Below are 3511 nucleotides of genomic sequence, written 5' to 3'. Positions count from 1 at the left end.
CGAGCTTGTGCTCAGCCACCATTGACGTCATCGTAGACAAGGTATTACACCTTATTCTTCCATCCCGCCTTTCGAACCCTCGATGCAGATTGGTCTTCTCCCCGTCCTGAGCTTCATGATGTAGGTAACACAGTGGACAAATTGAATTTAAACTCCGTGTAATGAAATGACTGTAGAGTCAATGAGAATGAAATAAATAAATGACATGAAATTAAGTGAAAACCGTTCAGAATTACTATAACGAAGATTTAGTGGCAACTGAAAACGTGTGTCAGGCGAGGGCGCAAACCGAGGTTTCTTGCTTTTTACTACTATTTTTGCACGTTTTTGCAAAATGTCTACCCTCACAGGCGTATGCTCTTAGGCACTTATGGTTTGTAAGGCTTTCTCCCAGGAAAACTGGAACGTTCTTCTATCATGAGTTGTTCAGTGTGAAAACAGAACGTTGTATTTCCAAAAACAAATTAAAATTCTTGTTCTTTGCAAATCAAGCAGGTGGCTCATTAATCAAACTTAAAGAACTTACTTCGTAGAAATAATATTCGCAATAATTAAAAAAAAATTTAAAAATGTTCTGTCTTAGGAATTAAAGTATTTGTTTGCGCTGTAAGGTTATACCTTAAATTACTCGTTTATGCAAACCAAGGAAGATTGTTACAAAGTTTGGAACAGTTCAACGTATTTTTTGTCACATACTTGTATGATCCACTGTTGCTGCTGCAGATGAGTCTGAAAGTTCAATACATCCAGAGTTGTTATTATAAAGGATATAAAATATTGAATGAAATAAAGGCACATACAAAGTAAACGACTGACAATAAAGTAGGCTTCCGCGGCCATTATATATTGACAATACCGTCACAATCGCAGAAAAAAATTATTGAATATACGACTAACATTTGTCGCCCAGGATCATGAACCAATCCAGCCATGGGGCTGTTATTTATGTCTCCGAGCTTGACTCAAACTTTCATTGCTAACGATATTTCCACTTATGACTTCCGAACACTTCAACCTGAATTATGGTATTTGAGAACAGCACCATTGCGAGAATGGGTTAGCTTATCCTGCTACAAGAATATATGAAGGGCTTGTTTCAATAGTGATACAAATCCATTACCTCCACTTTTCTGCCTAAAATGCTTTTGAAATCAATGATTCAAACCAACAGAAAGAAAGATTCATCTCTAGCAAGAAGCCATATGCTTGAATATTTCTGGTATCTCAACTGCAGATCTTTCAGCGCTCATTTAAATTTAGGACTCTGTATCTCAGAGTGAACAAAAATGGACTTGTACCACTACTGAAATAAGCCCTTCATATACGTTGTCTGACAAAAAAATTTGAAGCACCCAGAAGACATGGTCAGATGTCAATGTAACTTCGTATATTTACCCACCTATGATAGTTGCATAAATGAATAAGAGTTGCAGTTCTCCGCGACAGTTAGAACGGCCACCATAATGCATTAGTATTGTTCAAGCTAAGTATTATTACCAGGCTTGGTAGTGTATATAGCTGGCGTGAACAGCGTCAGACAACGAGTGATCACTGTGAATATCACGGGGACGCCGCCCATAGCATTATCAGCACCTGACAGAGTTTGACAGGGGCCTCGTTGTGGGTCTCCATTTGGCCGGCTGGTCGAACCGCGCAATATCCAGTTTTGTGAAGCATTCGGATGTGACAGTGGCCTGATGCTGGAGTGCAGCGTGAATGTGACGGCAGGCATACTCATCGTCAAGATTGCAGTCTACCATGTCTGACCACTAGAAGGGAGGATCTGGATATTGTGCAACAAGCGCTTCGTAAACTGTTCGTATCCGCGCCTGCCATTCGAGAACAGGTGAAGGATCCTTGCAACATTATGAGTCATCCTTCACATTGTTTGGAGACCAGGAACAGGCGTACTTAGAAAATCACCGTTCAATGTACAGGCTGCCGTTAACACCAAAACACAAATGGCTGCGTTTAGAGTAGTGCCGTGGCATGGACTGCTGACGAATGGATACGCGGTTTTCTTCAGCGATAAATCACAGTTGTGCACTTTTTCGTATGATGATCGTCAGCGAGTATGGTGGCAACCTGGGGAGTTAGTTACACTCTTCCAATGTTTTGGAGAGACGCAGCGGTGTTATACCTGGCGTCATGGGGTGGGGAACCAGCAGGTATGATTTCAGGTCACGGCAGGTAGTGACTGAGGGAATACGTCACGGACATCCTGTGTCCTGATGCCCACGTGACACTATCATGGTGCCATCAGTCAACAAGACAATGCTCGTCAACACATGGCACGCGCCTCTGTGAACAGTCTGCGTAATACTGAGGTACTCACGTGCCCAACAAGATCTCCAGATCTGTACCCCTATGGAACATGCCTGGAATCAACTCGGATGTCAACTCCGTCCTATTGCCAGTATCCTTCATACTAAGGACCGATTACAATAGTTATGGACTAGATGATTTCAGGGGGCAGTACAACGGCCTTAGCACATCCTTTCCAATCAAATTCGCCGATGTATCCAGGTCACAGCGGGTGCAACGTCATACTGATAAGTGGGTTCATACTGTAAATTTGATCCGGTTTCTGCAATCACTCGAATAGCATCACATACCCTCTCAACCCGTAATATTTCATTCGTTCCCTCCTTCTCTTCTGGGTGCTCAGGTGGCCTGGTGATTAACGCGACAACTCATAGAAAGTAGAAATCTCTGTTCGAATCTCTGTCTAGCCCAAATTTTCAGTTTTCACTTCATACTATCTACTGTAGATGTAATTACACGATTCATCAGATCCATGCTGACAAGATGGCGGTTGTGCAAACCTACCGTCAAATTACATGGTTAAGTAACCGTCCGTCTCTGTATCTGAACAATTTTCCAAAGTGGTCGTTTTGTCCATCTTAATTCATTCATGGAATATTCTGCAACGTTGACGAGGCAATGGCACATACTTTCACATTTACAATTATTTTGATGTGTCTCCATTAACAGAGGTTGCAACCAATGTTTTTCCAGTCATACGGACGGACGTATGAGCTTTAAAAATTTTAGGGAGACACAAAGGCTTAAATACAGTAAGCCAAACCGACAACTCTGCAGTGGTAGAGCACAGAATCAACGAAGGACACATGTTTGTTTTTGAACAAAGGTGCTATGTCGCGCCAATGGGTTCTTGGATTTAGTCGTCAGAGGGGCAATGGAGATACGAGTGACAGTCTTGTCAGTTGAGGAGCCTGCGACCCAGTGACTATAGAGGACCGAACAGGACATGAACCCGACACTTCGTCCGGATGTAGACCGAGAAGGTTTCATAAATGGAATTTGCCGAGAAAACGTGCATTCCCAAATTTACGAGGTCCTGATTAAACTGTTCTATTGTTACTATAGTACAGATCACCAAGAAAGAGTTTCAGCGTACAGTGGGTCGTGCATGTTAATAGACAGTACATTTTTTACCTGTGCTCCGAATACAGAACAGATTTAATTTTCAATCCAGTATTAGACGACA

Source organism: Schistocerca gregaria, chromosome 1 (assembly GCF_023897955.1).
Source record: "Schistocerca gregaria isolate iqSchGreg1 chromosome 1, iqSchGreg1.2, whole genome shotgun sequence".
NCBI classification, from domain to species: Eukaryota; Metazoa; Arthropoda; class Insecta; order Orthoptera; family Acrididae; genus Schistocerca; species Schistocerca gregaria.
Note: the sequence above shows the minus strand (reverse complement) of the source record.